Raw genomic sequence first — 9,236 nt, 5'->3', positions numbered from 1 at the left:
AAATGCATGGCGCGAGTATGACTGAATTCCCCCCCCCCCCTTTCACCCCTCATTTCCCCTACAGTTCGACTTACAATCTTCGAAGTTCGAACAGCTTTCAAAGTTTATACCCCTGTTTTTTTCCCCCGAAATTTGAGGAGTATTGACACAAAATGTTTCCTTACGTATTTTCTTCTTTCAAATGATGTGTTACACAGTAGTATACATGGATCACCCCGTGATATTTAGCTAATACCGCTAAATAATTGAAAATTTCATTTACTCTTGAGGCTGTTTCAATCTCGATTGCATCAGTGGAACGATGTCTGGGGCATGTATGAAGTGATTAGGTGATGTGATGCATAAAAATTGCTATATAACCACTGATGCTTAGTCTTAGTTCTCGGCAACGCTTAAGCCCACCCAGATTTAAGAACTGGAATGACAACAAAAGACGTAACAGCAGTTATATTGCAGTCATCCGTCTTCGAGATGCTTGTCCGCTTCTTGGTTTGGTTTCGTTTAGCTTGATTTTCACTCCGTTAAAAAAATAAGACGCCATTTCTTCAGTGTCAGGTAGATTCCACGAAACAGCCAAACTGTGCAAACAAGAACCCACGCTATAGTTCATCCTGTTACATTGCAAGAAGAGCAATTTTGTCACGCAATCTCATTCCTACCATGTGAGAGATGCATGTTGTTGCCTTTTAATGCCTCAGTGAGCGGTACGGTCGTAATGTTCAATTTTCTTTTCTGAACATTGTGTTTCCTATCTCTTCACTTCTCGCGTTGTGTTCTTTTTCATTTTGTGTATGCTTACATGAAACGCCTCCTAATTGGGCCGTGACATTGGCCAACTGTATATCCAACTAAATCAGTAAAATCCAGCGTATCCGCTGTGTGGCGCAACAGAAAGCCGCAGTCGCGTTTCGACTCCGTGTAGCTAGCGCGAACACGAATCTGAGTGCACAACGCGTCATTCGTGGCCTCGGAACCGACGTTGGAAAGGGGGGGGGGGACAGGATTTCCGGCACAGAAACGTCGTGCCACTTTGTAAATGGGCGTTGTTAACATTTTATAGCGTGCAGTGCCGCCTCTTGTTCCTGATGGACCGATTTCACGAAACGCACTGCGCATGCGCGCGCTTACTGGAAGGGTCCATGCCGCCATCTTAGCTTTATAGCCTTTCGTGACGCCACCTGTGGTTATGACAAGATTGAGCTGAACGCCGGCTATGATGTGGCCGGATGTGATTCCAACGTCATCCGTACGACTGACATCATAAGGAAGCAAAAATCTGACCAGGAGGAGGACGAGGAAAGGCAGGGAGGTTAACCGGTTTAGATGAAACCAGTTTGATACCCTGCACTGGGAGAAAAGGATTAGGGGATATAAAGGTGAAAGAGAAAAACAGAGATGAGAAAAAGCAGAAGGCGAAAAGGCTTCGGCAAAGTCACAGTCTGTCGTGTAGGCCGCGGCCATAGTACAAGAATCTTGAACTCCGTTATCGGGCGTGAATCTGGCCAGGAGTTCTCAGTAACCTGCATACATGGTGAAAAGAGAGGGTGGCGTATCGCTGGCCCCGAGGCGGTTAATCGAACGATGCAGAGCAGCTGTTAATCTAATTTTCGCGGTAGCTGCCCGAGTTTACAGATCGGCTGTATACAGTAGCAGTTCGGACATTTGAAGCTAACGAAGCTAGTCATGCCTTTACGGCTGTTTTAAGCGTAATGATAGACTCAATAAATTTGGTGAATACGCCGATTAGGCATACACTCGGCGGAGTTCAGTGTTCGAATGTCTAAGGCATGGAATTCTCACGATATTTGTCGTGCCATTTATGACCTGAGCGACAGTTGCTTTTATGTACCATCATTTTCTCGTGCATTTGATGTAGATAAATACGCGTATTTCTGGGAATGGCTGCTGTTCATATCGCCACTTTCACAAGTGCTATCGGCTACATAATTTTAGCGAGCGCGTCTTCTCGGGAAAAAAAACAAAAACATTGTGGCACTGCCTCGCTATATATAAAGTTGACAGCCAATGAAGCAAGTATACCCTTACGAGCGGATGGAGGCCATATATCCTGCCATGCCTTCACAATATTTGATCAGGCGACTGCGTCGAAATGTTTTCCCGCAAACCGTCACCCAGTAAGCCTTTGCTGCCGGTATCTGCCATTTACATCCCTGCTTATGGATCGGTTTTAAATGTTTGGCTGTCCGTACCCATCAACAACGTTTTCAGAGCATGCGACATGGCATACACGGGACTGAACCTTTTAGGTTGGGTCTTGCAATCCAATGACGCCGTTTGTCTTCGCCGGATGAAAAGCGTTGCAACTGAAACAGCTCGCACTTATACACATGCCGCATCTGTTGATGCAGTTCGCATGAACTTCAAGGTAATTTTAGAACGAGAGCTCTATTCCTCGGGGTACAACTCCCGATTTCGATGTGGATTAGACAATGACCTTCAATGCCTCACAAGGGCAAACCGAACTTAACTGCGTGGTGTTATGGCCCAAGCTATGGTAGTGTGACCGCATGATCATACGACTGACCGCTGGGTACCCGTCCTTGACCTTTGACCTTGACATTTGATTTGAGACAGCGGGCACCACATCGTCTATGCCCTTCAATGTCTCACAAGATCAAACCGAAATTCGTGGTGGTATGGCCTAAGCTATAGTGGTATTGTTGCGAAGACATTTCTGTTCTGCCTTTGAGGCCCATCACCGTATCGCGCGTCCCTTCGTCGATGTCTCCTTCTATTCACGATCGGAACGATCGCTCGGTGGCCCCGGGTAATGTGACGAAGACGACGAAGCTGGCAGTGGCGCGGGACGGAGCTCTCGCGCTACGCCAGCGGCCATTAGATCATATTGTCACGTTGTAGTGACGGCAGTCCAGCGGTCAGGAAGACACCAGAAAGACTTGCAAACGAAGCTCTTTATTTGGGCTGACTTGCGCCCGCAAAATAACTGAATCACTTGGTGGCGGCGTAAGCAACAAGCGTGCTTGTCAATCGTCGAACTACGAATGTCCGCTGCTCGCGGCATCGCTCAATTTAAAGCCGGCAAGGAAACTTCGAGATGACAGGTCGGCATCATCTAGAGTAATCTAGAAACAAGTAGATGCAGCTGTTCATGGCTGTGAACAATCGAGGTTAGTCCGGTCGCTTCTCGCGTCACGAACAAAAGTGTAGTAAAATGGCAGTTTGGGCGAGTTGGTTAAGCATCTTGTAATAAAAACAGCGCAAGGACACAGGACGAGAACGGAGAGTAGACACACACGGCGCTGTTCAAAATCTTGTTCATACATAACGATCGTAGCACGAGGGAAGTAGCAGAGGCATTTCATATCTTGAGGAAAGGAAACAGATGTGTCAGCCAGCCTTCAGTAGCATTGTCCTCTAAGGAAATGAAGTTGCTAAACAGTGGTTAGCACCGATAATCACACGTGCCTTTAGGAGACATTTTATTACCCGATAAGTGTATCTTTGACAAAGCGCATGCGCGCGCTTTCTTGACGCCCTGCCTAGAAAAGCAGCGTGTTTTTCCAATAAACTTAGTTGCAAGTCAGCGCCGTGTGTGTCTACTCTCCGTTCTCGTCCTGTGTCCTTGCGCTGTTTTTATTACAAGAGAACAAAAGTGATAACAACCCTTTCCTGCAGCCTTGAGCGTGAACGAACACGCACTGCAATAATACGTGGCATTACCCCCCTTCCAAAGAAGCATCGTCTCGATGCTTTAAAATGAAAATAAACACGGACAATGAAAACTTCCAGTCCTTTAGCGTTCATAATATGGCTTCAGGCGTACGACATGTACGACTTCCGGGCGTGTGCGGCGTCGCTGAGATGCTGTCGTGCCGTCGGGGATGACTTCGTAGTCGAGGTCACCGATGCGACGGAGAACCTTGTACGGGCCAAAGTAGCGTCGCAGCAACTTTTCACTCAATCCACGGCGGCGAACTGGCGTCCATATCCAAACACGATCACCTGGCTTGTAATGCGTGTCTCGCCGGCGCAGATTGTAGCGTCGGGCGTCGGTGTGCTGCTGGTCTTGAATGCGAAGCCGCGCAAGTCTTCGGGCTTCCTCGGCGCGATGAAGGTAGGCAGCGACGTCGAGGTTGTCTTCGTCGGAAACGTGCGGGAGCATTGCGTCGAGTGTTGTCGTGGGCTTCCTGCCGTACACCAGCTGTCACGTTGTAGTGACGGCAGTCCAGCGGTCAGGAAGACACCAGAAAGACTTGCAAACGAAGCTCTTTATTTGGGCTGACTTGCGCCCGCAAAATAACTGAATCACTTGGTGGCGGCGTAAGCAACAAGCGTGCTTGTCAATCGTCGAACTACGAATGTCCGCTGCTCGCGGCATCGCTCAATTTAAAGCCGGCAAGGAAACTTCGAGATAACAGGTCGGCATCATCTAGAGTAATCTAGAAACAAGTAGATGCAGCTGTTCATGGCTGTGAACAATCGAGGTTAGTCCGGTCGCTTCTCGCGTCACGAACAAAAGTGATAACAACCCTTTCCTGCAGCCTTGAGCGTGAACGAACACACACTGCAATAATACGTGGCAATATTATCATCGGTGATCATGTCGTCCTTTTCCTAGGCTTGCCACTTCGTAACGGTATGACCACGCGATCATATGGCTATGACCACTGGGTACCTGACCTTGTCTCCTGACCTTGACATCTGATTTGAGACAGTGAAGACCATGTTTAACAAAGCTTTCGCTCGTGTAACTAGGTTCAAGCCACGTTTAACCCCAGCCATTTTTTTTTTTGCGCTTCCGATACTATAATTGCAGCCGAGAACAACACAGCGATAGCCGGACGACCTTGCGTCTATTCATGGCGACATTCAGGCGCAAAATGCTTTGCAGCTGCTTCGTCGCAAACGTATAGTCTGTATCATACCTTGGTACCCCCGCCGCCCGCGCTTACCGGAGAGCTTTGTTTCGGCCTGCGTGTAGCTACCGGGAACTGTGCGCCGGCTGTTTTCCGCACTGAACGCGGCCTGGTCACAGGTGTTTCAGTTCTGCTGACAGCACCCATTTTATCGTTTTCGACCTAAGAGCTGCGCTCTGATATTTAGGCAGAATGTGAAAGTTCCTAAAGGGTATGCGCACTTCCATGTATCTGGCATTGCCGTTGGCGTTCATTGCAAAACCGTCGCGCGAGCACAAAAAATAACGAACATGAAGCTTAAACGTGCCTTTTTCCTTCACGTTCGCAGTATCCTCGCCTAGTATACAGCGGAATGCAGCCAGTATTTCGTTCTTGCTACGAAGCGCAGCCGCCTTTTTGTTCGTATTTATTTAACGACGAGCAGCTGTTTCATTTTCTCGACCGAACCAGCACGGTGTTGAGTGCACAGCTGCCTTATCGCAGAGCTGCGGTGAATTCTTTCTAACCTGAGAGTACTCCGTTCGCTCAGTGAGTAGTACTTTTTCGTAGTCGCTTGGAAAATTTTCACAGTACCCAATTCGTTTTCTACCCGCCACAGACTACGGAGGCTATATGGCTGCACAGGCCAGTGCAGCCAGAACAGCGAGCACTAGCTTTCGAAGGGAATTTATTCAGAGCGGCGCCCTTCCAGCGCCTCTGGGTTAGATGCGCAGGGTACTGCTTAAACGAGGTTCAAATACTGTTAGAACGAGAGCTCTTCTCCTCGGGGCACAACTTCCGATTTGGATGTGGACGAGACAATGACCTTCAAAGTCTCGCAAGGTCAAACCGAAATTAACTGCGTGATAGTATGGCCCAAGCTATGATAGTATGACCACGTGATCATATGACTATAGCCATTGGGTACCTGACCTTTACCTTTACATTTCATTTCAGACAGTGGGCACCACATCGACAATGACCTCCAATGCCTCACAAGGTCAAACCGAATTTAACTGCGTGGTGGCATGGACCAAGCTATGGTAGTATGACCACGTGATCATATGACTATAATCATTGCGCATCTGGCCTTGACCTTTGACCTTGACATTTAATTTGAGACAGTGGGCACCACATCGACAATGACCTTCAATGCCTCACAAGGTCAAACCGAATTTAACTGCGTAGTGGCATAGCCAAAGATATCGCACTATGATCACGTGATCATTTGACTACGACCATTGAGTATCTAAACTTGACCTTCACCCTTGACCTTGACCATTTACCTTGACATTTGATTGCATACAATGGAGACCGTGCATAACAGAGCTTTCGCTCGTATAACTAGTTCAAGCTACATTGAACCCCAGCCATTTTTCCCCCGTTTCTTCTTAGCGCTCACTATATCATCGAAGTTGGGTACGCCACGATGGTGTTTAAGTTTCCGCTTATAATAACGACACTGCGGATACAGATACACTGCGCAGAAAAATGGCTATTGCTGCGCTGAAAACGCTCGGAATAAGCAGTAGCAATATTCCTTCCTAATCTGATGGCGAGTAGAGGAGGACCGCGGTACTCTGGAATAACTTCTAGTGACTCTAATTTGGTCCGGTGGAGGGATGGTCGAAGTAAGAAACTTGGTCTTTGTTCCTTACCCGGTGCATATCGCGTGGAATAGGGCGATAAGATATCGCCTGAAGGGTGTCCCATTACTGAGGCTTGGGCGGGATGGACGGTAGGTGAGCGATCACTGCACCTTTCCAGGACATTTTGTTACAGCGTATCTGGAACTTCTGTCAGCTGAGGTTTAGCACCACGCTATCATCATCATCATCATCAGCCTGAATACACCCACTGCAGGGCAGCGGCCTCTCCCATTTCTCTCCAATTAACCCTGCCCTTTGCCAGTTGCGGCCACTGTACCCCCCAAACCTCTTAATCTCATCCGCCCACCTAACTTTCTGCCGTCCCCTGCTACGTTTGCCTTCTCTTGGAATCCACTCCGTTACCCTTAACGACCAGCGGTTATCTTGCCTTCGCATTACATGCCCTGCCCCAAGCCCATTTCTTCCTTTTGATTTCAACTAAGATGTCATTAACCCGCCTTTGTTCCCTCACCCACTCCGCCCTCTTCCGATCTCTGAACGTTACACCTATCATTTTCCTTTCCATAGCTCGCTGCGTTGTTCTTAACTTAAGCTGAACCCTCTTTGTTAGCCTCCACGTTTCTGCCCCATAGATAAGTACCGGTAAGATACAGCTGTTGTATACTTTTCTCTTGAGGGATATTGGTAAACTACCATTCATGATCAGAGAGAACCTGCCTTATGCGCTCCACCCCATTCTTATTCTAGTTATTTCCCTCTCATGAACCGGATCTGCGATCACGCTATCATAGCAGGTGAAAGATTCGCCTACAAAAGTAAATGAGCAAGGCAGGAACCAACGCGCCATTTTGCACAAAATATGAGTAGGAAAAGTAAAAAGAAGACGAAGGAAGTTCAGCCACAAGACTGAAGCCACCGGGCCGAGGGTAACTTTTCGAAGGATGAAACATAAGGGTTAAGTTACGCTGATTTTTTTTTTTTTCGAGCAGTAACTGACTTTAGTGAAGATTTCAAACACAACATTTTGATGGTGAGACAACTTTATTTTCTTCGCGCCGAGGCCAACACAACAAACTGCGCAGAAACTTTCACGGATTCAGTCATCGTCACACTCCATTCCAGACGCTCAAGAAGCATCCTCTCGACACCCCTTACCTCCTTTAATCTTCACGCGCTCAACTCGAGAACAACCTTCGGGAGGTGAAGAAACGTTTCTCCGTGTTTACAACAATAAGGCGCGTTTATTTTTTGTTTTTTCTAAGAAACAATGAGAAAAACGCGAAAAAGTATTACCTGCGACGCATGTGTATGATAAGCAGCTCGAGGAGGTACGGCTTCTTCCTCGGCGGTGATCCTTCCGAGCACGATGGCCGCAAATGCCATCACTGTCTTTAGGCAAAGCGCTCCTTGCCGGATTATAACGCAGCACACTGGTTGTCCGAACCGTTATAGCCCGGGATATAAGGCTTATTCGGTTTTTTTACCCCAAAATAGACCGATTTCACAAAGCCTACTGCGCATGCGCGCGTTTACCGGAAGTAGCCAGCCGCCATCTTGGCTGTAGTCCTCGTGGCGTCGTCTGCACGACAGCCTACATTACTTTGCGCCCTGACTGGCATTATACCCGGCCGCAGTAGCTCTCCGCCGTTTCGTTTATTGTGTTGAGCTCTATAAAGGAAACAGAGGCTCCACGGCGGAGTTTCGAGGGGTGCAATGCTAATCGCGGTAGGAACAGTTGCCGCATGAAGTGGAGTGGCCGCGGTGGCGAGGCTGCGTTTGTTCCTCGAACCTTGCTTTGGAAAATGCTGCCGGTGGCGATAAAAACGCGCTTGACCGCCGCTTTCGTTAATTTTGTCAGCAGAACATTTGAACGCATAGCGATGCACGCGATTTAATTAACGTCTTCAGACAGTATTTACATTTCTTGCCACCTCATTTTGCTGTTTCAGTATTCGCTGTATTCATCTAGGCATTCGCTATAGACGTGTCACACAGCGTTTGTTGCCTTTATTTTTTCATCATAGCCCTTGATCAAAACCGGCCATGCGATTGTTTTTCTCTTATTCACGTAAACACATACATGTATTCACGACGTGCTCGGCGGGTCACCAGCAGGAAAGGTGAGCGATTCGAGCGAGCTATGCCGTTTTTCTAAATGGAGATGTGACAAATGCTTGTGTTCAGTAGAGCTTTTGAGTACGCCTAATTAGGGTTTAGGGAATTTTAATTTCGTGACGAATAGTTTTATTTTGATTATTGATACACTAATTACTTTTTATTTCGGTTAACATAATCTTCTGCCAGGGCGTCTCCCGTACGACTCACTTTCGCTATTTTCGTAGTACGAGTCTGAACAGGTTGACTGATTGGTAAACACTAGATGGCCTTCTTTATCCAAAACAACGGGCAAAATGTGGATGATATCCCGGCATAAATGGCATGTGGCTGTTACTGGAATACCATGTATACTCTACGACCAGTGAGCAACAAAACGATGGAAATTATTCCACATTTCGACAGTTTTATAGCCTCGCTTTCTCATTCCGTGAAATAAAGAAAGCATTATCGCTAGTATGGGAGCTCGAGACATCAGGAGTGAATACGTGCATCAAGCTAACATTGTGGATTCCTGAATGTAACAATAAATCTTAGCACACTTGTTCCCTTACAACCTTGCACCTGGCAGAAATCGCTGCAAAGAAGGCTTGACGACGCAGCACGAAGGCAAATCCGATTGCCTTCTTTTTAA

This window comes from Amblyomma mixtum, chromosome 3 (assembly GCF_055824585.1).
Source record: "Amblyomma mixtum isolate Tamu chromosome 3, ASM5582458v1, whole genome shotgun sequence".
Lineage (NCBI taxonomy): Eukaryota > Metazoa > Arthropoda > Arachnida > Ixodida > Ixodidae > Amblyomma > Amblyomma mixtum.
The sequence above is the reverse complement of the archived record's forward strand: the minus strand, read 5'-3'. Positions refer to the sequence as shown.